Source organism: Dermacentor albipictus, chromosome 3, assembly GCF_038994185.2.
Source record: "Dermacentor albipictus isolate Rhodes 1998 colony chromosome 3, USDA_Dalb.pri_finalv2, whole genome shotgun sequence".
NCBI classification, from domain to species: Eukaryota; Metazoa; Arthropoda; class Arachnida; order Ixodida; family Ixodidae; genus Dermacentor; species Dermacentor albipictus.
Genome location: NC_091823.1, coordinates 186,868,516 through 186,894,337, shown reverse-complemented (window position 1 = coordinate 186,894,337; position 25,822 = coordinate 186,868,516). Strand labels below are relative to the sequence as shown.

The 25,822-nt window shown below is 48.2% G+C and overlaps 1 protein-coding gene across 1 annotated transcript in view; it reads left to right on the top strand.

Moving 5' to 3' along the window:
• Positions 1-13,848: 13,848 nt before the first annotated feature.
• Mip (Myoinhibiting peptide precursor) overlaps positions 13,849-25,822 on the top strand; it is a 237,124-nt gene continuing 225,150 nt past the window's right edge. Inside the window, exon 1 of the mRNA XM_070536382.1 lies at positions 13,849-13,945. The gene's annotated coding sequence lies outside the window, so the exon portion shown is untranslated. The remainder of the gene's footprint in view (positions 13,946-25,822) is intronic.

The following is a 25,822-nucleotide window of genomic DNA, read 5'->3' as shown; positions in this document are numbered from 1 at the left end:
GCATGACGTAGCGCAACTTCCTATCTTCGGTGATGTTCGGGTCGGCTTTACGAAAGAGGCGGGCCATGTCCTCGGCGAACATCGTGACCGAATCATCAGGTTGTTGCACACGTAGCTCCATCATCTGCTGGGCGCGGTCGCGTCGGTCGGCACTTGCAAAAGTATCCGTGACCTTCTGCCGAAAGTCATTCCACGTCGTCAGGCTCGCTTCACGGTTCTCATACCAAGTACGTCCACTGTCGTAAAGGGCGAAATAGACGTGGGAAAGCTTTTGCTGCTCAGTCCACTGGTTAATCTGTGCGACGCGTTCATACTTGTCAAGCTAGTCTTCAATGTCTTCGAAGACTGCACCGCGATAGCGATCTGGAACAAGTGGATGCAGAACGGCTACCTGTTGTAGACTGGAAAACCGGCCGCTTTGGGGTGCTTGCGGTAAACTGGTTTCGGCCATTACGAGATGTGTGGTGCTGCTGGAGAGAGGTGGTTAAAGAGGGGAAAACTCCGGGGCAAGGCCTAGCAGTCGGCGACTAAAGCGATGCACGGGTGTCGTAACTGGTGGCAATGCCCCCGGGCTAGATTAACGACTCCCAGAAGGGCTCCGGAACATCAGGCGAACTCAGTACCCCGCACCTCCATCAGTGTCACAGTACAACGCGGACAGAAGACAGGGAGACGTTCAAGAACAATAGGACAACCTGTTCAAAACCAAACAGAGCAGAGGCACGTCTTCTTTGTCATCATCCAATCTCATTCTGACCCACTAGGCGGAGTTCGTTAGGGCTCTCATCGTCGTCGTTGTCGTCGTCGTCGTCGTCGTCTGTATAGAATACACGCGTCAATATGACGTCATGGTAATCTACATGTCCGGATGAAAACACTCTGACGCAGACTGCCTATCACGTGCCCCCATAGATCCCCTGCCGCAAGACGACGAGGACGGCGACGCCTTTCTCGGAATAATAAGCGCGGAAGACTTCACTAAACAGCAACAGGCAGACCCGGAGCTAAAGGGCCTCGTCGAGTATTTGGAAGGGAAGACCGACGTTGTCCCTAGGGCAGTTAAGCGCGGATTATCTTCGTTCACGCTGCGATGCAATCTGCTCGTGAAAAAGAATTTCTCGCCAGTCCACGCCAACTACATTCTTGTTGTTCCGTCAGCGCTGCGTCCAGAAGTACTGCAAGCCCCACATGACGATCCGACCACTGGGAACCTCCGATTCTTCCGGACGCTATTGAGGATACAAGAAACGTATTACTGGCCGCGTCTGACTGCCGATGTCGCCCGTTATGTCAAGACTTTCCGAGACTGTCAGCAACGCAAGACACCACCAACAAGGCCAGCAGGACTACTACAGCCAATCGACCCGCCTTTCCGACCATTTCAGCAGATCCGGATGGATTTATTTGTTGCGGCCGTTTCCGACGTCAACATCCGAAAATTAGTGCATCGTCGTGGCGACGGACTATTTCACCCGCTTCGCTGAAACTGAAGCTCTGCCGCAAGCTAGGGCAGCCGAAGTGGCGAAATTCTTCGTCGAGAACAGCCTGCTGCGACATGGCGCCCCAGAAGTCTTCGTCACCGACAGAGGAACGGCTTTTACAGCAGAGCTCACCCAAGCCATTCTTCAATACAGCCAGACAAGCCACAGGAGGACAACTGCCTGGAGCGCCTGAATAAGACCCTCGCCGACACGCTAGCATTGTACGTTGACGTCGAAGACAAGACCTGGGATGCCGTCCTGCCGTACGTACCCTTGGCTTACAGCACCGGTGGTGCAAGAAACAACACAGATCACCCCGTTCAAGCTGGTTTACGGCAGGAACGTGACGATGACTCTCGACGCCATGCTGCCGCAAGGCACCGACAAAGAGAATCTTGACGTCGCTGCCTATCTCCAGCGCGCCGAAGAAGTTCGACTGCTCGCCCGCCTACGGATCAAGAACGAGCAGCGTACCGACAGGCGACACTACGATCTTCGACGACGCTGCGTCGAATACCAGCCCAGCGACCGTGTTTGGGTTTGGACCGCGATACGCCAACGAGGACTCATTGAGAAATTATTGCGACGCTATTCGTTCGCTACGAAATCATCCGACGCATTGGTGAATGGGTCTATGAGGTCATGCCAGATGGCATTTTGCATTCACAGCGGCGCCGCGCACGATTTTAAGCGGTACACGTGGTGCGTCTTAAGCCCTTTTACGCACGCTGACGAAGTTCCGTATTTTGTTGTTTCTTTGCTACGATTGTTTTTGTATATTACTTTCGTTTTTTTTTTTGCAGCATCCGGTTGATGCTTTTTAAGAGGGGGTATTGACACGTGTACTTGTTTACGTTTATCGGGCGACCACAATTCACCGCCTAGCGAATGTTATCGCACAACGCAAATGTTATCCCCGAGTGTGTTCGCCGATATCGTTGTTCTTTGAGTGCAGCCTGCTTTTGAGGGCACAAGCTTGCCCAATAAAACGCTAGTTTCGTTTATAACAGTTTTGCTGCATTTTTCACCGTCACCACTACGTCACAATATTTCATAACAAATTTGAAAACTGAGCGCACAAGATATGAAATAAACAAATTGGTCCTTCGAAGTTGCCGATCCAACTTGGTCCTCGCGCGCTTGCCGCCGCGATTGCTCCCCTCGGAGGTGGCGCCATACGATGTGCGCTTGCCTCGTGATGCGCGTCACTTGACCCCTTTTGCCATGTTCCTCATCGTGCTATTATCGCGTGGCTGCGGCTGTTGTTTCATCATTGAGATTAACAAGCGGCTGCATCTCGGCGATCCCGACAAGGCATGCCGTGTTCTCAGATTATCCCCAAACAACGCCTAAGAAATACCTATCACTCCTGTACAATTTCTTTTCTACCATGTGACATGTTTATTTTACTTTGTCTGGACCTCCTTTCTCCCACTAGAAGGTGTGACATATATGCTGAAACAATGCGATGCGATTTGCTGTTGTTTTTCGGCAAGCCTGATATGGTACATCAGAAGAAATGTTCACATTGTATGCAGAGCTCAGGAACCAGTGGATATTTGTTTATTTATTCATACTGCAGGCCAGCATACTGGCCCATGCAGGAGGTGTAATACAGTTGACAAGGTAATAACAATGCAACAAAGATAATAAAAAATGTATATATAAACAGTGCATGAAAATGATGCATCCCATAGCCACGTTACTAAGATCACAATGCTTCCCTTAGCACAGTAACTACAACAAAATAATGGCACATTTGAATTTATATGTGGATCACCCGCCGTGGTTGCTCAGTGGCTATGGTGTTAGGCTGCTGAGCACGAGGTTGCGGGATCGAATCCCGGCCACGGCAGCCGCATTTCGATGGGGGCGAAATGCGAAAACACCCGTGTACTTAGATTTAGGTGCACGTTAAAGAACCCCAGGTAGTCGAAATTTCCGGAGTCCTTCACTACGGCGTGCCTCATAATCAGGAAGTGGTTTTGGCACGTAAAACCCCATAATGTGATGTGTTATATGTGGATCAAAACGCTGTACCAAACAACAATCGGACAGTAGACATGACTAAATAGTGGAAATTTCACATATGAAAACGAGAAAAATAATGAAAAAATTTGTGTTTATGGTTGTGTTATTTTATGTGAAAAATAGTTCTCCAACGCATTTGTGAAGTTCCCCGATTGAAGTACTTCAACAGGGAGAGAATTCCATTCGTTTATAGTACGCGGATAAAAGCTATTAATGTGAGATTTTGTTTTAGCAAATAATGGCGTGAGGGAAAAGTTGTGCCTATGTCTAGTAGACATTGGAGCTTTGGAGACATTGCTCAAGCACATGAGACCGCGGAACTCTTGAACATGCAGTTTCGTCATTCAGTGCATAGCTTCGAGACACAAGTTGCTGTGCGCAGCTTCTGCTTCTCCGTAAAGACGTGCTAGCGAAAGTATGGTTTATCTTGAAGAAATCATCGCGGAAGTGCGCGTTACACTCGCATAACTCGGATGATAGCCAGTTTTGCACATAGAATAACCGCACATCATTTTCAATTCGTCGTACGTAACCAGAAGCAGCAACGCATAAGATAATAAGGTGCTCTTGAGGACAACGAAAACTACCTCAAATATGAATGAATGAATGAAGTTTTATTTCTCCTTTAGCAGTGGAGGAGAAACAAGCTCTAAAAAGATGGCTTGAGCGCCCCCAACTCCCTAACAACATGACAGGGAGGTAGATCAGCAAGACACGCAGTAAAGAAAGCTAATAGGAAAAACTTGCTGGCTCAACTGTACTCGAGAGTAGATGTAAGCATTGTGGGAACGGGGCGGTCCCTCAATCCACGCCAGCTGGCCCAAGTCCTGGCAGGCCGCGCCCAAGAGCGCCAAGCCGAGCCTCGAACCATCGCTTGCGCCGACGAGTCTGTCCTCCACTTCGACTGCTGGCTCCGATGGCGGAGCCGGCATGACATGGCAACTCGCAAAACGGATTGGTTGGAAATGATACTAGCCACAGCCTCAAATGGATAAAGTGCATGTTCGGTACAGCACACCCCAATACACCACCCCGAACCACGCCATACTGCGCGCTGGTTCATCTGGACGCTGCGCAGCTAGAAGAAAACCAGCTGAAGCTGGCACGACACGCAGCCAGACACCAGAGGGGCAGACTGCAGTGCCCAGCACGAAGAAGGAAAGCGCTTAAAGGAAGCGGCAAGCAGCGTGGCACCATCTTTTGAGGGGACGCAAAACCCGCGCCACTAAACTCACGGACCGCTGCCGTTAAAAATAGCGCAGGTAACCCTGTCTGAGCGACAACAGATAACAATCAAGTGTATGGTGCCCTGCACCTGCCTTTTTAACGTCGCTATTGGAAATGACAAATGAAACTTTAGCGTACTAGAAGGTACAGCTTTAGTGATATTGTAAGTAAGCCTTAGAAAAACTTAAAAGGAATATTTTTTGTAACTTCTTTGGGAAATAACTACCGCGTGTACTGGTTGCCTGGATGATCCTGTTTTGTTCTCGCAACGTGTCCGGATAACGGCTCTAGCTTTTAGCTCAAGGTAACTTCAAGGTCACCGACAACGGCAGCTAACAGCATTTTATGCTTTAAAATAAGTGGCAATAAACGGGAGAAACGTATTTGCAAATAGAGGAGAACATTCACTGTGTCCTTGTGTGGGGCGACATGTTCTCGACCATTTCGCACTGCATGCGTTTTCCATATTTGCCTCGGTTACTCACAGTGCTTGAAGTGACGCATCAGTACGCGCTCGAACCGTAGCCTAGTAGACTTGACGCATAAATTGCTTCGGCAGGAATCCCTGGAAAGAGGTTATTTTTTTTGGTACTTTTTTTTTGGCAAGAGCGGCACACTAAACGAGAACTACATGCGGCGGGCAGCGCTTGATGCGTTGGGTCGTTTTCTGCATAGTTGGGCGGGCGGTCAAGAGAGAGGGTGAGGGGCGACTCGTGTCGCGTGCCATTGCGCGTGTTCCTGCCTGCCCCACAGCACAGCCACGGGAAAGGGACCCACACTCAAGAAACACTTCGAGAATTGAACTGTGGTATAAAGGTTACAAGCTGGAATAAGGTTCCTCAGAAAAGTTAGCCAACGTTTCGATAGGAGGACCTATCTTCGTCAAAGACGGCCTCGTTATCCTCGGCATGTTAGTTTTAAAGGGTTATTGCAGTGACCACACCTGTGGTGGTTGGTGACGCCTGGTTGTAAAGGGAGAGACTTCAAAGAGAATCAGCGCTGCCGCCTGACGTCTGTGAGCGTGGTTCCTAAGACGAGGGGACAGGAGCAGGAGAGTGGGAAGGCGGGGAGAAAAGCAAAGGAGAAAAAAAAAGAAAAATATGAGAAGGAAGCTAAGAGGGAAAAAAGATCAGGAAAAGAAAAAGAAGGGAATGGAAGGATGTTGGGGAAGCCAGATTTAGGGAGCATTCAGGGGTGTCGCTGGCGGCATGTTATTGTGGCTTTAGAAGAGCCGATCAGGCGGTGAGTGCGCGAGTAACAAAAAAGACCCAAAAAGATATAAGTAGAAAGAATGACTACAGTAGCGTAGCAGCAATGCATCGAGTAATGTTGAAGGAGTTAACACGGAGACAAGGAGTCCGGGGTGCAATGCATGGGGTGATTGGAAGGGAGTGGCATGGTCTTTCAAGGGACGTTAGCCTCAGTAGCTCAACGCAGGTGTCGTTACGGCGGTATACAGAAGTGACGATACCCTTTGTGGCTGAGGCGCCGAAAAAGGTATCCTGGCGCCTGGGACTTCGGAATGTGTTAATGAGGGTGTTTCAAAAAAGTGTATAATAAGAAACAGACAAAAAAGGGGGGAACGGAAACCGGAGCAAATAGGATGGTGATGTGCGTAGAAGTGGGCGGGGGCAGGTGTAGTTGGGAAAAGGGGGTCGTACACTTTGTATAAACGTAAAAACATGAAAGAGTATATTACATTGAGGAGTAGGCAGGAAAAACATTTTTCGAAATGGAGGAATAGGTGAGGTTAAGAATTACGCTTAGCTTGTGGCATAATGTGTTTTGTGCCTTGGCTGATATGAGAATTTCAGACATAAATTACCGCTTTTAAAGATTCTAAGTTGCCACGTGCCAAATTGATTCCCGTCGGTTGTAGGCAATTAAACGTGTGTATGAAATATGATTCCGTATATTTCTTTTCACGAGGTGAACGGAAATGTGTTTGCAGTATACAGAGCCTTGCTTTGTCGAATATATGACCATGTTCATTGAAGTGGCCGGCTACTGGTTTAAGTAAATTGTGTTCTGTATCGGCTCGGTCACCGTTGAGTCTTGTATGAATTTGTTGTCCAGTCTCACCTATGTATTGTTTGCTACAAGTGGCACATTCTAGACAGTAGACTACGTTGCTTGATGTGCAGGTGAAAGCTGAAGTTACCTTGTGTGCGTAATTCGACGCTGTACTTTTTACTGCAGCAGTAAATTGGATATGTTTGCATGTAGAGCACCTGAGGCAGCCACAGAGACTGGTACCCAACTTCGTCTTTAACCTTAGTTTGGCATGCACGAGAATATCTTTCAAATTAGTATTGCGTCTGTAGGCTACTCTATGCGGGTCGGGAAAAATCTTATTAAGTTTCTGGTTGCTGTTGACAAGTAGGTAGTATTTATTGAGGATGTGGTTCACGTTTGGCAGTGCGTTTGAGAATTTAGTAGTAAGAAAAGGCGTTGTTGTTCTTGTGATCCTCGGACGGGGATTGAGGACCTCTGCTCGATGAAGTTTGGTAGTTGCGGTGTAGGCTTTTTGAAGGTCACTGTATGGGTGGTTCCTGTTTGATAGGATTTCTTTAAGGGGTTCGAATCTATCTATGTAGTCTTGGTTTTCAACACAAATGCGACGTAGTCGTCTGGCTTGGCCTTTAAAGATGCCTAGTTTGCAATGTCTGGGATGGTGGCTCCTATATTCCAGGTACTGTTGTTTGTCGAAACGTTTCCTATACAGCTTTGTCTTTAGTGCCCCATTGTCAATGTATATTGTTGTGTCAAAGTTTATGCGCTCAGTTGAAGTTTCTGATATGAATTTTATTTTTGGCTGAAAAGAATTGAGAAATCCTACATACTTATCTAGGCTTGCTTGACCATGGGGAATATCATCAATATGTCGTCTATGCATCGTAAGTATGTGCGGGGCTTCTCACTGCAGCGCGATAGGAAATCCGTTTCCAGAATACCCATAAATATGTTCGCGTAGGTTGGTGCAAAAGGCGTACGCATGCTTGTCCCGTGTATTTGTAGGAAGTAACTCTGCTGAAATTTTAAGTAGTTACATGTTTTAACTCGATCAAGGAGAGACAAGTAAACTTCACTAGACTGTTGTGCATTGTGTTTAGATAGCTTTTGTTTTATCTAACATAAACCATCCGGGATTAGAATGTTGGTTTAAAGGGCCGTGACGTCTAGTGTGGCGAGAGTCATGTTGTGGGGTGGTGTGCCATTGGTAGTAATGTCCTCCATAATTTTCAGCAAGTGGGGCATGTCTTGTATAAATGACGGAAGTGCTTTTGGCAAGTCACCAAGGAATGGTTAAGGAATGTGGAGATGCTGTCTGTCGGGGTGTTGTCGTTTGATACTATCGGGCAACCTGGAATAATAGCGGTGTATTATTGTTCAGTGGATGGAATTTTATCAATTTTTGGAAGGAGATAGAGGCACTCGGCAGTTTTGTTTCTTGGTTTAAGAAATTTGAATTCTGACGGTGTTAGCTATTCAACCGCGAAAAGTCATTTCAGCCTGTTGGTAATTGTCACTGTGTAGGATAATGTCGGATGGTTATCTAGCTTACGGTAATGTTCTGAGTTGTTTAGTTGTCTGTAAGCTTCGTGCTTGTATTTTTCAACTAGCCAAATAAGCATACTTCCACCCTTATCTGCTTCCTTAATAACAGTGTTATTCCGCCAACTAAGATTTCAAATGACACGACTCTCCGACGCAGTTATGTTTTTAGGTCGCTCAGATGTCTTGGATTGTCTGATAATTTCTTTACTGACAGTTTTAAGGTATATGTCAAGTTCTGTGTGTTGTTCTGGTTTGGGAGTCCAACTGGTTGGGGCTCTCAGTGGTGTCGTCCCGGTGTCTGGTGTGTTGTCTGCGAAAAAGTGTCTGATACGCATTCGTCGGAATTCTGAAAGGTCCTTGTGAAGCTCGAATTCATTTATTGTGTTGTTCGTGGCACTCGTGGCACAAAAGTTTAGGCCCTTGCTGAGCACGCATATTTCTTTTTTACTTAATGTTTTTGAAATGTCTACAACATTGGACTAGTTTAATTTTGTGGAAGTTTCCGTCACGTCTGGTATTTCTAGACTCGAGGCCCCTCTTGCTGGCGTGAGGTGGCTGTTTGCCTGGAAGGTTGTTTTTTGATTAAAATTTGCTTTTTCATTTGTTATTGAACCAATTTTTTAGTATGTTTCTCATCGTGATGCTCTGAATCTTTCTTCTCGTCCGGCGTCAGAGCTATGTTCAGAAGTCTGTGGCTAAAACTTTCGATTTGTTCTTGGCAGTGTTCCTTGAGGATATTCAAAAGTGAAAGTGAAGCATTGTTCAATGCTGTTTGCCAGTTTGCCCGATGGTGTGGTGGGAGTGTTCCTAGAGCCTGTGCGGCCTTCAGTGTTAGACCTTTAGTGATTATATTGACACGTGTGCTTATCTTTATCGGGCGACCACGTTTCGCCGCCTAACAAATATAATCGCACAGTGCGGGACGCACCTGCATGTATCCGAAGTTTCTGGAAAGTTATCGATCCTTCTACCCGGTTGTCTGTTGTCACCGCATCTTGTGTTATCTGATTTCATCGCGTGACGCGAATGGTGTAGAACCTTGTGGAAGGCACGCGGGTCCGAACGATTAGTCTGGAACATTCGACGACTGCTGTATAAACGCCGTCGCGCTTGACCCGCTCATCAGATTTTCGACGATCGCCGACCGTGTTCGCTGCCATTGTTGTGCTATAAGTGTAGCCTGTTTTTGAGGGCACAGGTTCGCCCAATAAAAACTACTTTTGTCTTTCACAGTATTACTACTGTGTTTTTCAACGTCACCACCGCGTGACAATATTTTTCTCTGTGCGGACTGCGTAGGTTTTCAGACGGGAGCCGTAGCTCTCACGTTTATTAGTAAGTTTTTTAGCCTGTAGGAATTCGGCGCTTCGTGGTGGAGAAGAGATTGATTTGCGATGGCTGTCATTTATTTGTCTTCTTGCGGGTAGATTTGCGTGGGGTGTTTCTGTTTGGCAGATTTATTACCGCATGCCTGGCTTAATTCCAGCTCGGTTTCTGTTTGACTTTGTGCGTGTGCAGGCATGCGTGTGGGCGTCTGGGGCGCCCACACGCCTGCCTGGTGCCTCGCAGAGTGTCCTTCAGGACCCGTACTTTGGGAAATAAATTAATGGAGGGGAAGTTTTACCACCACCATGGCGGCGCCTGACGTAATTCTATAATGATTGGCGCTCAGATATTTCGAGGCTGCACTGAGTTAGCCGAGCACGCCCAAGCGTTCAGATAAATGAAAATGTCTCCCCATCAATGCTGGCAACCCACCAAAATAGTTCATGACTCGTATACATAGAAAGTGGTGATGCAAGTTGCGTGTTTTGGGCAGCTGCAGTAGACATTTATGGGCTTAGTCAGCGCTGCACCCAAAGGTGGTTGTCTAGGGGCAGTCATTCTTCGACGACCTCGTACGCGCTGACATCACGTAAATGTCCAGAACGAGCTAGAACATTTCCACATAGCAACGCAGCACGCTACAGCGACGCACACAAGCAGCAGCATCATGTCAGCTCTCTGAGAGAGCTCGCGAACCTGACGCCTGGCCTTTCATTCTCACCCGAGATCAAGATGCGGCTTCTAGACCCATGTGGCTAGCTTTCGGCTCAGCACTTTGTGCTCGATATATAATCGGGTTCGGCGGAGGCACAACACGGCCCAGTCTAAACGCAGCAGAGAGGGATGCCGGCGAGACCTTTGTGCGGACGGCCTTCTGGTGGGAGCTGCTACAAGAATATTGCGCAAGATTATCCAGCGCAATCAAATATTTTTCAACTGCGCTAGCTGGTTCACATATTGCGGCCTAAGCAGGCATTTGTGGAGGTCACAATGCTACTATCTGTGGCATTTCGCATTGTGTATGGGCAGTTTACGAGAACTTGATAACGAATTCACGATTCGCTCGGCTGTTAAAGCACTCTTTGTTCGCGTGCTTCTATGTTCAGTGCGAGAATACTTTTTACCATCGTAACACGGAAAATAATGTAGCTGCTGCCACACAAAATATTGAAGCTGGTTGTTGCTCTTTTTCCCCTCCGTAGCCTCGGTCCGACCATGCTTCTTATTTTTCATCCTGTCGCTCTTTCGGACTCTCGTTATCAGAACCACGTGTAATGGGGAATGTTCTTTCAGGGTAAGCAGGACCTCTTTCGAGCACAGCGTTTTTCGAAAAGCGTATTGGACCACGATGTCGCCTTTCGCAGCTGGGCGATGCCGTGGAAGAGCATCCAAGCGGCAAAGCACGCTCACAGAAGCTCTCTTCAAAGGCGCAAACTTGTCGCTCTGGGCACCTCTGTTGTGTCCACCATTAGCGAGATGTCGACACCACGTCGCTCTTTGCTGGCGCAAATTGATTTAGGCGCTGCTTGCTGGCCCCCCAGCACAGCGCCGCCGCTGCACTGCGAAGACCCGGCAGGACACATATGGTCGCCATCATTTTTGGAGACGCTCACCGCCGAGCGCGCCAATTATACATCGTAATTGCATTCCATCCACGCCACCGGTTTCGAGAACTACACGGAGCACGCAGCAGCAATCGCGTCTCCGGCAATTCGCGGCTCTTGGACAAACAGGACTGACGGCTCGCATCGCATGCTGCCTGCACTGAGAGCCTTTCAGGTCCATGAGCTCGTGCGACGTCTAAATACCGCAGCGATCCGGGTTTTCCGAGACGGGCGCCCATCTCAGCCTTCGACTCGTTGGGTGGCCTGTGTAGCGACGTCGCCTGGTGGCGATGGTAAATGAAGAGTCTGTGCACCTCCCTTTCTGGGCTTTCAGCTCTTTCCGCTGACTGTCGCATCCCGTGCAAGTTTCCACTGTCATCTCGCACGGCGAGGCGTTGTGCTTGGCTCTGTTTGCGGCAGCATGAGAGTGCCTTGGCACCAAGCCACAAACTGCCAAGTCGTGCCGTAACCGAGGACACGTGCCTCATACTTTCGTAGCGCCACCGAGACGAGTGCACGCGCGAAATTGTAGCTGCACGGTGGATTTTCTTTAAGCATGCGGACTCACATCTTCTGCAGCCGTAACCAAAGAGAGCGTTTCATTCTTGGATGATTCTTGACAGAACATCGCATTATTTTTACTTGTCTGTCCCATGGGTATATGTACTCTTACTGAGCCTCTTTCTTTTATTTCATTCTTTCTGCCTGCGTTGTACGTATATGGCATGAAAGATGTTCCAGCTAACTTTATCCAAGTGCTAAAAAAAGACAGGAGGGTTGTGCGACCTTGCAAAGTTACAGGAGGAGGAGGAATAAACTTTATTTGTAAAAATGAGCTGACCGTAGAGTCGCCCCAGGTAGACAGTGTCCCCTTTAGTTCCGGTTGCCGGAGCTTGTCCCTGCTCACCAGACAATGCTAGTCTTCAGGGCTGGGCTTGTCAGCTGAGCAAAATTACAGCCGAATTTTTAGTGAGTCTGTCAGGCAATTGCATCAATGGAATTGACCTGTCTGAAATTACAATGCATAATTAAAAGAACTCCTGCGTATCACTCGGCCGCTTGAAATGGTAGCCGCAGATAGTGTTTCCCGTCTTTATTAAGGATTTTTTTAAAACGTTCTTATGCATCCGCGCACATTTCACATAGCGAGCACGTTGTCAGTAACGTTTCCTTTGTTTGAACTGTATTTAGTCTTGGTGGCATACATATTTCTCTCCGGTGAGCATGCTGAATTCTGCGTCGTTCACAAAACAAACTGTCGTGTGCTCTGTTTTTATTCCAAAGATGAACCAACCACCTCCTTTGGACACACAACTAACACAATACTTGCAGCGGTCTGGAATGCTTCCTTGCGTAATTTGCCCCTAAGGTGATAATAATTTTACAGGCATTGAACTTCGCCCACACACTGTACATATCATGTCCCTAAATTTAAGTATATATAAACGCGGTACCTTGTTCTGTTCACCGGTGATACCAGGGAAACCTACTACGAACCTGGTTCGTAGGGGGAGAAGGGGAAAAACGAAGGTTCAATAAATATTCATTTGGGCTGCTAAGCACGAGGTCGCCGGACCGAATCCTGGCCACGGCGGCCGCATTTCAATGGGGGAGAAATGCGAAAACATCTGTGTAATTAGATCTAGGTGCACGCTAAAGAAACCCAGGTGCTCCAAATTATTCCGGAGTCCACACTACGGCGTGCCTCATAATCAGATTGTAGTTTTGACACCTAAAACCCCCTAATTTAATGAACTTTATTAATAATTACTCACAACGCTCCTAATTCGGCAAGCAACGTTAAAGTTTCCGGACGCACTAGTTATTAGTACACCACTCTGCTGCGCGGAATACTAATAAAAGGGGACGCCTGCATGATAACTTATCAGTGGCGCTGGATGCACAGTTGCGCTGTGCGCACATATGTGGTCGCCACCTGCCAACAACGTCTCCGCACTGTTCACCGTGCAGCATTTGCCGTGTCCGTTCGAACGAGTCGGTTAGACCTCTACGGTCCTCTACGACGCACAATAGACGGCACAACATTCTCGCCGTGGATAATCTCACGCAATATGCGGAAACTGCAGCCCTCGTCGCGGCAACTGCAAGCGACGCCACTTAGAGATTGCCTATGCAACGTTTATATTCAAATCGTGACTTCCAATCGGTGTTGCGTCCGCAAACATCCAGTTCCGCGCTATGCAGTTTGTCGCTGCCCTGCGGGATACTCGTTTAACCCGTAGGACATGAAATGCCAGAAGTGCCACGTGATTACGTGACCTCGCGTAACGGCGCAATTAGGGGTGACTCGGAGGGGCTTTTGTTGCCTCACTCGTCAACAAGCTGCCCTGTTAGCTCCCGCTGCGTGTTCGGCGCGATTATCATTGCAGTGGCGGACGACTAATGACCGATCACCATAGGTCTCATAATCGTACATTGCAGCAGTACATTTCTACCAGCTTCGCTGGGACAACCTACATGTTTTACGTTATTTTCCCACAGCCAGACAGCGTTTCTGTATGCTCTCTGCACACGTGGTTTCCGGTGCGCTACTACGATTTGAACTCGCCCCATTTGCAAGGTGTGCGATATTCGCTGCCTCGGCACTGCCACTCGCAGAGGCACGGCGTGCGACCAGGGGGACGCCGTGGCTGCAACACGGGCCGACAGACGACACTGGTGGGGCTTTCCCATCAGGACTCACGATGCGCCTTCGCTGTAAGCAAGTGTCGTTTTTGATCGGGCATTCGCCCACGTTATAGCCGCCCTCAATAAATTGCAATGCTGCAGTGACCGTGAAGAACACAGCAGCCATACCGTAAATCAGAAGCTAACGTTCTTATTAGGCGAAACTGTGCCCACAAAATCAAGTTACACTTGAAGCACAACGATAGCGGCGATAGTCGAAACCTGGTCAGCGAGTGAAACGCGTCGGCTTTTGTACTTGACTCACGGAAGCTTCTAGCGCAATCCGCCTTTTGCAAAGCCGAACTGCGCACGCGCAGCGCGCTGGTGGCTGAGGACCGAAGCAATTTGGCAGGCGCACGGCCGGACTCGACTCTCTCCTCCAAATGAGTGGAGCACGGCCGTGGCAGGCGCTGCACTTGTCAGTGGAATAGGGCGCGAGCCGTTTCTCTTAGGCCCTTACGGACCGGCACATATCCGTGCCTTGCCGTTCTACACGGTTTACCCCGACGTATATTGCGACGACGCCTGCCAGTCCAGCAGGCAGACCTCCACTCCAGCCCACATGCACCTGGAGTGCGGGTCGAGTTACCCCAAGTTCAGCAAGCAAGAGTGGGACTCGCGTCTGCGTAGCCCCGCCCTGGACAAGCAAATCCTGGCCTTCCGGCGTACCCGTGACCGGGCCGGTGGGCTAGACCTGCCAGTATTGACGTGCTACTAGCCGGGTGCACGACAAGTTCGCGTCCTCGCCGGACCTCGAATAAAGTTATTTCACTCCTTGCCATTCTCGCTGCCGCGCGCACGGAACCCCTTTCGAACATTACTGCCATCGAAATTTGGCGCGATGCCAATGTCGTGTCTCGTTTACGGCTGCACCTCCCGCGACCATCCCAGCAGGGCAATGCGGATTTTCCGATTTCAATTGGTAAAACGCGATCCTCCGCGCCGTGAAGCCTAGATTAGGGCTGCACTTTGTGACGGGTATGTATTGGCATATGCAGTCTACCTCTCTATTTTTTCATTACCGACTCATATGAGCAATCTGGACGAAGACGCAAATGTATGTTTTTTTTTTCTTTATTACCGGCTTGGCAAAAGAAGGTACAATGTGAGTATTACATGGCCATAAAAACAACTAGTCAATGCCGGATCAGTGTGGTGTGATAAGAACGATGTAGGCTAGTCACTTTGTCCAAAGCACTCAGCCAATCAGGAGGGTCACTCTGTGCACAGAAAAATTCGCGTATATATAACACACTTTCAATGAAATATTCATGTGCAGGGGCCTGAACAATGCGCTCATGTCTAATATCCATACGCGTTCGCCACACACTGTGCATGCACAAAAGCATTAACAGATCGACAGGCACTCCCTCTGGTTCCGCGCATGGCAGGAAGCGTATTCCGAAAGCACTTAAGGGCAACTCCTTTTTAAGGCTACGTTTTAGAATATCCCACAAAAACACTGCGTCATGACAGTCCAAAAAGATATGCTCAATCGTCTCCGGTTTTTTGCATATAAAGCAATTCACAGACCAAGGTACAAAAATGCCTTTGCTTTGCAGCCACGGTTTCACTGGGAGAGTGCCTGTATGTAGTTGAAAAAAGAAAGATTTAACAGAAGCTCTTACCGGCATTCGTTTAACTCTCTTAAGAACATCTCGTTCTGAACCTAAAACAAATACTGTACGATACAACGGTACAGGGAAGAATACATCAACAAGATCTTTGTACAACTTCTTACTAGTAACAACGGCCAAATATTCACTGGAAAATCTTGCTTTTAGTATTCGGAAAGATGCGACCACTTCACGCAAAAAGGCACTTAAAGGCATTGGCCCCGTATGCATGGACGACACTACATAATCAGGCAATGAATCACGCAGTCTAGCTTGAATCATTGTTCTCAGAAAAGCATCCTTTTGATCACGCAAAAAAAGAAACCTGCTTACAATCTGTTTGAGGAACAAATGTGACAACCCCAGCCCCCCATTCAACACTCTATGGAACAGATTACTACGACTTGTACGTTCCCATGTTGAGGCCCAAATGAACATCGCAAATACTCTATGTAGCTTTTGCACAGACATCCTCGTCAGACATAACGCTTGCATCACATAAAAGATTTTCGCGACTAAAAACAAATTACACACTGTGGCTCTTGCAAACATTGAAAATTTATGCCCTCCCCATTTGCCGGTCTGGGTTTTCATTCGCACTACTTCATTGTCCCAATATTCTTTGCTATCTCGATAATGTGCGAGGGGGACACCTAGGTAGGTGCCTGGAGTTACTGCCCATTTCATGTTACAAAAAGTCTCGGGCTTGTATTGCCAATTCCCATGCCAAAAACCAAGACACTTGTTCCAGTTAATAGCACTTCCACTTGCAGTACAAAATTTTACAGCCTCTTGTACAACCGCTTTAACACTGTCATGGTCCGTACAAAACACTGCTACATCATCAGCATATGCTAAAACTCGAACTTCAGTTTTATGAAAAGTGTAACCCCGAATGTTTGGGCTCTTCAGCAGCCGCAAACAAAAGGGCTCGAGGTAGAGAGCGAAAAGCAGGGGGGATAAAGGGCAGCCTTGTCTCACAGACGACAGCACAGGAATACCATCACTTAGCTGCCTATTAATTATCAGCTTCGCTATACAACCATTGTACATCATTTTAACACCTTCTATAATAACATTTCCAACATTGATATGGTCTAGGATCAAGAACAGAACTTCATGTACGACTTTATCGAACGCCTTGTGGAGATCTAATTGCAACATGGCCACGCGCCCATATCGACGCATGAAGGCCAGGCAATGTACACTCACTTTCAGGGAGGCAGTCATGCTAGATTGGACCGTATATATGTTCCTGTCGAATGTTCGCTGTTATGTTCTGACTACCAGACGATCTATGTCTCTTTTAGTGATCACTGCCTAGTCATGGTTACAATCGGTACGAAGAGAATAGCTGCGAAATTTAATTGGGACTTGTGGAAGTTTAATGATAAATTACTGGAAGATGAAGAGTACGTGACTAAAGTCAAGGATTATATAGCGAACATGCTGCGAAGTAACTCCGGAAGTTTTATGCAAGTATGGGAGCAGTTCAAATGCGATATTAAAATAGCCGCTATTGATAGGTCATGTGCGCTCCGGCGAAAAGAAAAACAACGAGTTAAAGAGCTGCAGAGTGCTCTAGATTTTATGCTAAGTACGGAGTGCTACGAGCCGGGATTGTTCACAAGGGAAATTAAAGAGACTAAAAGTAAGCTCGAGGCAATAGACGAAGAAATGTACCGTGGCGCAGTGATAAGGGCGCGTAACGAGAAACTGTGGTCCGGAGAGACGCCTACCAAACGCGCGCTCAGTGATGAAAAAAGGCACGCTTTGTCGAAAGAGATAACGGAAATATGCTATCAAAACGAAATCACAAATCGAAGAGAAATAATCAAACAGGCATTCGTCGAACATTACACAGATATTTTCAGCCTTAATACTCCGGACACTGACTACTTCAGAACAGAATTCCTATCGCTGATGCCGAGATTAGAGGATGTCCTTGTGCACGCTCTAGAAGCCAGTATTACGGCTGAGGAAATTGAATCAGCGATTCTGGAGCTTAGTTCTAACAAGTCACCTGGGCCAGACGGTCTCGGTGCATCTCTATATAAAGCCTTTAGAACAGAAATGGCAGTCGCACTTGAAAGACTAATTAGTGAATTCTATGACACGAAAACAAGTCCTCCATCCTTCCGAGCGTGCCACGTAGTACTAATTCCTAAAACGACTGATCCGATTAAGTTACAGTCTGTTGAATCATACCGTCCCATCAGTCTAACAAACGTGGACTATAAGATATTCATGAAGATTTTAGCTCGTCGCCTTCAAAGTGTTATTAAGTCACTTGTAGGGCCACATCAGACATGCGGCATAAAAGGCAGGTCAATCTTTACCAATGTTCACACAGCTAGAACTGTCCTTGAATGCTGTGGCAAATGTATGTTTGAGCTAGCGAAACGAACGATCTCTGAGCTCGCGCAACCTGGTTGAGTGAAAGACGAAGTGTTCTTTTTTTTCTATAGCCTTTATACGCCTTTGTGCGTCCGTCGCTAGAACGCCGTCATTTCTCAACTGCACACCGTGCACCCTTGCAGCTTTATAAACGCTCAGCGAATGCTCGTGATGTAAGCGTAGTTATCTGTCGGAGCCAAGCTCACCTGCACTGCTGGGCTAACGTGGGAAACAGCGCGCACTGTGGAAGTAGCTGATAGTGCTATCTAGCAATCGTTGCTAGTTGTCGTTTCGTCATTCTTGTCGGCACCAAGTGAATATTTACTTGCAGAAGGCTTTTGTGTTCATTTAGTGAATCGGGATGTAGCACGGTACAACGTTACTAGACTAGCTTCAGTTGTAAAACTCCCCGCCCGCGCGCTTATAGCCGCTGTCGCCACTTCTGTGACAGCCGCCAGAGGGCAACGCTGTTTCATCGGGCTCCACTGCAGACGCCTCGTCACAGCCTTGAGCTCGTGCGGACGGGCAGTTTGCGCGTGTTTCACGCTCGCTGGCGTTCTCCCTTGTCCGAAATAGTGATACCAGGAGAAAGCGGTCCACCTACAGCAATAAGATTTATCGCGCCGGTTCGTTAATACTGAAAGAAGGGTAAACTGCACGAAAGGAAGAAACGCATACAGCGAAGCGCAGAAGCTGTGTTTCTAAACGTCGCGTGTTTCTTCCTGTCGTCTTAACATTTCGCGCAGTTTAGGCTCACGAGCCTGAACATCTGGCCATCATTATCCCCACCGAAGCTTCTCACCACGCCAAAGAAGCGCTACAAAAAGAAAGATGAGGTCGGTCTTTGTGCACAAAAGCAAAAAAAAAAAGTCAGATTTTTCATTCCGTGATAATGCTTAATCTGCGAAGCTGAAACGTACGGCCCCTGTTTTTGTCACTGGGTTAATCCCGAGGGTTCATTAAAGTATTTCTCAGTTATGAGGTTACACACAAAATCGGCTGCGACGGAGAGAACGACGTCACTGACGGTATGCTCGCCGTCCGCAGTTGTGGCTTGCATTCGATGTCTCGAGTTTGCTCGGCGGCATGGTTAGCAGCCTTCGCCTGCGATTTGCTGCTTGATTCTTCGAAATTAAACTTCTTCAAAATTAAATCTTTTCGTTACGTAAGACGATGAGTGGCTCATACTCCCTTAAGCAATGGCTCGTGCCCCCGTACCCGGCCTCCCGATTACGACGACAGAAGTGAAGTGAAATTCAACGCTGGAAAGATGAACGGCCACGCCGCCAGCTGTGGAAGACGACGACGAACGCGGGAGCAGTGGCACGAGCGCGTGCCGTGGATTTCGCAGAAAGTCCAAAATGACCCATTAGCTGTTATTGTGGCCGACTCGCTATCTGTATGAACAGCACTAACTGCATCTTTAAATTCAGTAATTCAAATAACATTTCATTCGATGGTGCCTCCGTACTTAAGAAAAGTACGTTTGCTTTGGGTACCGGGACATCATGGGTTGCACTTGAATGAAATGGCTGATTCACTCGCACGAGCTTCCCTGAACGGCCTTATCATATCTGTTTTGCCGACATCAGCTTATGTCACCGCGGCTAGGTACAGAAATTTCGGTATAGATCAAAACTCTGGAATATCCATTCTAACACCGTCTTCTGATTTCCACCACCTTGGCTTCCCATGGAATACTAATTGGTGTCCTTCAAGGCAATTGGCAGCTTCTTTTACAAAATTGAGAGGTCGCATACGGCATACCTCCTCTAAATATTTACTTACACAGGCCTGGTCTCGCAGTGTCCCCTTTATGTTCTTTTTGCAGTAAACCTGAAACTATCGGACATTACTTTCTCTCGTGCCGCCGCTTTCTAAGACAAAGAAAACTATTAGAATACTGATTTACCAAACTTGGCCTCTCGCTAACCTCGCCAACCATTCTTTCTTTTGGGGCGACATCACTGGGATCCAGCCACAGGGATGCTTTTCTGGCAGTTAACAATTTTATTAGAGACACAAAAAGACCTGCTGAATTTTTAAAATTATCCATAATTTAATTTATTTCATTTTTTACGTTTACTTATTTTATCGGAATTCCTAACAATATTTAATTACACTTCTAAATTACAGTACTATCGTCCCACGCTCCACTATACAAATCTAGTTTCTCTCTACTTCTAACCATACGGAAAACCGCCTGCTTCTTGGCCAATCCACCATAGTGGGTACACACCACTGTCTGGGACACAAGACAAGACAATTTCCCCGTCGGCACGAGGAATCGCTCTGTCTCACGCCGAGCGAAGCGTCGCGTTGCTGGGAGCACAGAAAAAGTGGTGCGCCGAAATGTCGACATCGTTCCGATAGCGGCCTATGCAGCCAGGTACGCAGCTCGTCGGCATCGTCTGCTGATATTCTTAAGAAACTCGGCGAAGGCTACAGTACCACGGATGACATGCTAGCTGAAATTCGCTGTCAAAAACGAACCACAGAATACACCAACGCTGCACCGCGTGCTTAATCCGGCCCGCCCGCGTAGCCGGCTAGTGAGTAAGTGAAGCCGGGCGCGACTGCAGCGCCACGAAGGCGCGGGCGGGTGGCGGTTCCGCGCAGCAGCGCCGAGTTTTAAAACTGAAACTAGTCTAGTAACGTTGGCACGGTACGTACTAAGGCTCATTTTCCTGTGCGGCATCTTCTGGAGTCGAGTGGCGCGTCTTATTGTGTAACTGATACATTTCAGGGGCGCCGTCGCCCAGACATCTGGACTACACACTCACACGTGTACTTGTTTATCTTTTTCGGGTGACCGCTTTTCACCGTCAAACAAATGTTATCGCTGAGCGCGGGACGCGTCCGCATGTATTGGAAGTTTCTCGAATGTTATCGGTCGTTCTATCCGCTGTCTGTTGTCGCCGGACTTTGTGTAATCATATTGCATGTATGCGAGACGCGAATGTTGTAGAACTTTCTGGAGGACACGCGGGCACCAGCGATTACTCTTGAACGTTCGATGGCTCATGTATAAAAGCTTGAGCGGGTCAAGCACGCCGTTGACGTGCTTGACCCGCTCATCAGATTTTGACGATCGCCGACTATGTTCGCCGGTATAGTTGCGCTTTAAGTGTAGCCTGTTTTTGTGGGCGCAGGTTCGGCCAATAAAAGTTAATTTCGTCATTCACTGTATTGCTACTGTGTTCTTTGCCGTCGCTACTACGTGAGAATGCCGACGCTGTTTGTGTACACGCACCAGTTCAAAAAAGAAAAAAAAAGAGGACGCGGTCGACTGATATGTTCGTACAGCGACGCGTTCTAAAAGGAAAACAGGCGTCGCACAAACAGGAGGTATCACCAATTTTGGTCATTTTGACCATTTCTTTGACACTTTTGTAGATGTACGCACACTTTATGTGGCTGAATAACATATGCAACTTGGCATTCTGTTGACCTCCCCCACTACCTGTGTATGTATGGCGTGGTGAAGTACCTCGATGAAAAATAAGAACGAATTATTAACAATGCAAAACGAGGCCTTAAAAGCTATGGCCAATGTACACTTCTTTAACTCCCTCTAATACCGCTATACTGAAGTGTAAGGAAAGTAACTGCTCTTTATACCATGCGTATTCATTACGTGTATAAGTCGCAAATTAAGCACGGAATTACTTGTTTATCGTAAACCCGAATATACGAAGAAACCCAAATCACTATACAAAACGACACCATCAATTCTGGATTTTCACACGTCCGTTAAAAAATTATGGAATGCAAGCACTGCAATATGCTTTTCCGTCAACTCTAAATAACCATAGCTTAAATTATTTGTATATTAAAACCATCTCTCCTTACACCTTAAACCTTAAGAAAATATTGTTTCCGATTTTTTTTATGAAGTTGGGGAAATCTATAGCGTTACATTTCAGTTGTGTTACTATACAATTCGCTGAAGGTACTATTTGCAATACTCATATCGAGTTGATCATCTGTCTGCATGAAACTGCCTGATGTACTCACGGGGGATGGGAGCTTTGTGAGGCCGCGATACAGTGGCTTTTTTTCAACCTCCTCGGCCATGCGATGTAGTACACGCCTGCAACAACAGAAGGCCAAACGACTAAAGAAGTGTCAACGCCCCCCCCCCTCTTCAAAAGCATCGTCCCGATGCTGGAAACAAACACAAAAGCGAGCGACAGAAGCATCCGCAGCGAAGAAGAAAACAACAACAAAGAGACCAAGTCCCACAGATCGACTCCAGGTCGTACGCGGTGTCGCTGGAATTACAGCCTTGCACGACCAGTGCGCCAGTAGTCGGATAACCTTGCAGGTACGGAAACAGCGTCGAGAAAGCCTGTCACTAAGTCCTCGCCGACGTATCGGGGTCCAAACCCAAACATGATCGCGGGCTGGTATTCCACGTAGCGTCGTCGGAGGTTGTAGTGTCGGCTGTCGGTACGCTGCTGGTTTTCGATGCGCAGGCGGACGAGGTGTGGGGCTTCTTCGGCGTGCTGGAGATAGGAGGTGACGTGGAGGTTTTCTTCGTCGGTGACGTGTGCCAGCACGGTGCCGAGAGTCTTCGTATGCTTTCTGCCGAAAACCACCTTGAACGGCGCCGACTTCGTTGCTTCTTGCAGTGCCATGTTGTATGCGAAGGTTACGTGCGGAAGGATGTTATGCTATACGTCTTGTACTCGACGTCGAGGTACATCGCAAACACGGCGGCGAGCGTCTTGTTCGGGCGTTCGGTTAGGCCATTCATTTGCGGATGTAGGCAGCTGTACTCCGGTGACTTCTCTGGCTGTAGTGCAGGATGGCTTGAATAAGCTCAGCAGTAAAGGCGTTCCTCTGTCAGTAATGAGCACTTCTGAGGTGCCGTCTCGCTGGAGGATGTTCCCGATGAAGAATGTCTATACTTCCGCCGCACTACCGATGCTGCATTGCGGGTGAGGTAGTCGCTGGCCACGACGATCCACTTGTTTTTGGATGTTGACGTCGGAAAAAGGCCCAACAAGTCCATCCCGATCTCTTGAAACGGTCGCCAAGGAGGCTTGATCGTCTGCTGCAATCCCGCTGGCATTGCCGACACGTGTTGACGTAATGGCGACGTTGGCGTTCAAGCGTTGCCAGTAATACATTTCCTGACGCCTCGCTAGCATTGAAGAAACCATAGATGCTCTGCCATTGGGTCATCATGAAAGGCGTGGAGAAGCTTTGACCCCAATGCGCAAGGCGCAACCTGAAGGTAGCTGCCTCGGACTGGCTACAAGTATTTATTTGCGAGAAGATCATTTTAGAACGAGAACGAAGAGAACCCGCGCTTAAAACCCTTGGGACAAGGTCGGTCTTCCTTTACAAGAACTGGACAAGGCTTCTTAGTTCCGTGTCAGCTCACTGCAGTTCGGCGAAGTCGTCGACACCTGTCGTCAGCAGGAAAGAGTCGTCATCATAGCCGTCTTGCCGGGGCTGGTGAATTGGAGCGCGGGAGAAGCGTCAGCGTTGGCCTCTTCTCGTCCTGACTTGCCTCGCGCGGTCAGTCGCGCGGCAATTCTACGTGTATTTGCGGGCTTCCTTTCCGCTCAGGAAAACACTTTTATTCAGCACGTATTGAGCAACAGAAAGCTATACGGGAGTTTCTGATATTGCTCTACAATTTTATCATGGACATTTTTCATCTAATTACAATATTCGAGAAGTTGACTAATCATTTCAGACTAATTACCTAATTACCCGAATGAATAAAAATAATCTGCTATTTCCAGGTGACGACACACAAGATTACCTTGGTTCTGTGGCATTTGCATATTTTTAATGTTTGGCTCAAGTTAGGTGGACACCCTGTATACTGGCTCCGCGATTGCATTACCTTAGGCGTCACTGAAAGGTGCATTGAACGAAAAAAAGAAACACAATAATTGAATGGACACTATCATCCTCAATAAATGTCAGTGCCTGCCGCAGCAAGAGTCATCGTAATGCTTCACGTGATAGCGCAGGTTAATTTTAGAGAAATAAAACAATAAAATATTGGCGATAGGCACCACACTCCTGCTGGAACAACCTCGTGCCACTTTGCTTACCTACGTCGATTAATCATAAAAAATTCTAGAACAAATTCTGAATTTGCAACAGCTGTAATAAAAACGCAGCTCCTTCAAAATATACTCAATAGGTGAAGGGTTTCATTATGCCTTGATTATATTGCTGGTGGTGCGCTTGGAGGATGTGTATTTATTTACTTATTTATTGATACTTCAAAGGTCTTAATAAAACATTACATGACAGGTGAACACGTAAAAGAGGGGAATGATGATGATGACATTACAGACATCAGTAAAAAAAATTGGAAGACGCTTGACTAGGTGGAGCGGCGAGGATCAGGATACGTCAAGGATATGAAGAAATAAGAAATTGGAGAACGCTTAAGCTTCGCCTTCAAGAGTGGAGCGCGAGAGCGTTCCCGTCGACCCGCCAAGGGGTATAAGACGTTGCGCTACGGCGCAGCGATCACTTATGAGGCGCTCCGCATGGGACTTTGCACCCACCAATCACGCGGTGAGCGTCGAGCAACGCAGCGTTCGGCGCGGCAACGAAACGTGCGCCGGAGCAAGCGGAACAAACCAAAGAACTCGGTGTTTCGGAGGGAGAAACGATCTACGCGAGCCAAACGTCGTGATCGGCACGGAGAGCCGTGCCGCGACGCGCCATGAAGGCCGACGCGATCATGGGGCTGACGTCTCGATGGGACCGTCCTCTATCTCGCTTGGGAGCACCACGCAGACGCATGACGGCTCGGTAGCAGCTCGGCACACATCGCAGGGGACGCTTTCCTACCAGACGCGCTACGGCGCAGCGACCGCGTCAGAGGCGTCCCGCATCGTACGCTGCACCTAGGAATCACGCTGCGAGCGCAAAGAGGAGTCACGTCGCCAAAACACGAGGGTTCGAGTGCGGAGTGAAGTTTAAAGGGGAGAGAGCGAGAAATCTTATTAAACGCAAGGGTAGTGGGGCATCCTCGCACCGGTCCCCGCACGGCCTGAAGTGCAGAAGCGGGCGAGTGGCGCGCCACGTGTCGGGGCAGCGCACCACATTGCGAGGAAGGGGTCTGCTGTGTTTGCCGCAAGATGGCTCTGCGTGTGCGCAGAAGAAATGTAGCGGAAACGTACTTCGCTACTCGTGTAACTGCGACTTCTGTAAGTTACAGGCTCATAATTACCGATAGACACCGCAGTATAACTTTCTACGGGACGTTTCTAAGGCAGCACCACATTCACTAGGGGCGGTTTTGTACCGCGTTGAAGCATCGAACTCGTGGCTGACTGGTAGCGTCTCCGTCTCACTCCGGCGACCCTGGTTCGATTTCCACCCAGCCCATCGTGCAAGTTGCTTTTATGCGAAGCATATTACGAGAGCTCAACCCAGCTCCTCAGGCGCGGCGGGGTCGCCTTCAATTACCTTTGACCCCATGCCATACCACGTGACACCGCGACGTCACGACAGAGGAGAAACGGGGCTCCAACTCGCGCCGCCGCTCGCGGCGTCGCGGCGGTATATAAGCAGCTGCGCTTGTTTCTACGTGGCTTTGTCTCAACTTTTGCAAGATGGGCTGGGTGGGAATCGAACCAGGGTCTCCGGAGTGTGAGACGGAGACGCTACCACTGAGCCACGAGTACGATGCTACAAAGCGGTACAAAAGCGCCTCTAGTGAATGCGGTGTTGCCTTAGAAACGAGCTGTTTCTAAGGCTCAGGCATGCGTCGCTTGCTCAGGCGCACATTTCGTTCCCGCGCCGAACGCTGCGTTGCTCGACGCTCACCGCGTCCAATGCGGGGCGCGTAGTCGCTGCGCCGTAGCCCATTGTCTTACACCCCTTGGCGGGTCGACGGGAACACTGTCGC